At 33.8% G+C, this 461-nt stretch overlaps 1 protein-coding gene across 1 annotated transcript in view; it reads left to right on the top strand.

Moving 5' to 3' along the window:
• LOC119594650 (cardioactive peptide-like) overlaps nt 1–461 on the top strand; it is a gene marked incomplete in the record, with an annotated part of 25423 nt that overhangs the window by 22516 nt on the left and 2446 nt on the right.

Below are 461 nucleotides of genomic sequence, written 5' to 3'. Positions count from 1 at the left end.
GGGGGTTTTTGTTCTTTATTTTGGGATATATTATTTATTAAAAATTTAAAGGTTTTGGAAAGAACATATGGGTAATTTATTTAAACCCCTTTCACCACTCATTACCCCCTTTTTTCTCTCAATCCCTCTCTTTCAATTCCAAGAAGCAAAAATGTACTTTGCTCAGTTCTCTATGTCTGGCTGCGTAAACACACCAATATTTGAGAAGATAGAAAATTCGAGTTGCCTTTCTTTTGCTGGTGGGGGGGGGGGGGTCTGCAATGATCTTAAATAGTTTCTAAGAGATACAATTTATGGCACTCTCTACATAATAATTGCTGAAGGTTAGTTGACATGATCACTTTATATAATATATGATGAAAAATTAATAAGCAAAAAAATCCTAATCCTTCACTTGGATGGCAAATAACACGAAATAACGCAGAGTCGTTACGAAAGCATAAAAGAGTAATACATTAGTA

Source organism: Penaeus monodon, chromosome 34, assembly GCF_015228065.2.
Source record: "Penaeus monodon isolate SGIC_2016 chromosome 34, NSTDA_Pmon_1, whole genome shotgun sequence".
Classification (NCBI taxonomy): Eukaryota; Metazoa; Arthropoda; class Malacostraca; order Decapoda; family Penaeidae; genus Penaeus; species Penaeus monodon.
This window is presented reverse-complemented; position numbering and strand designations above follow the sequence as displayed.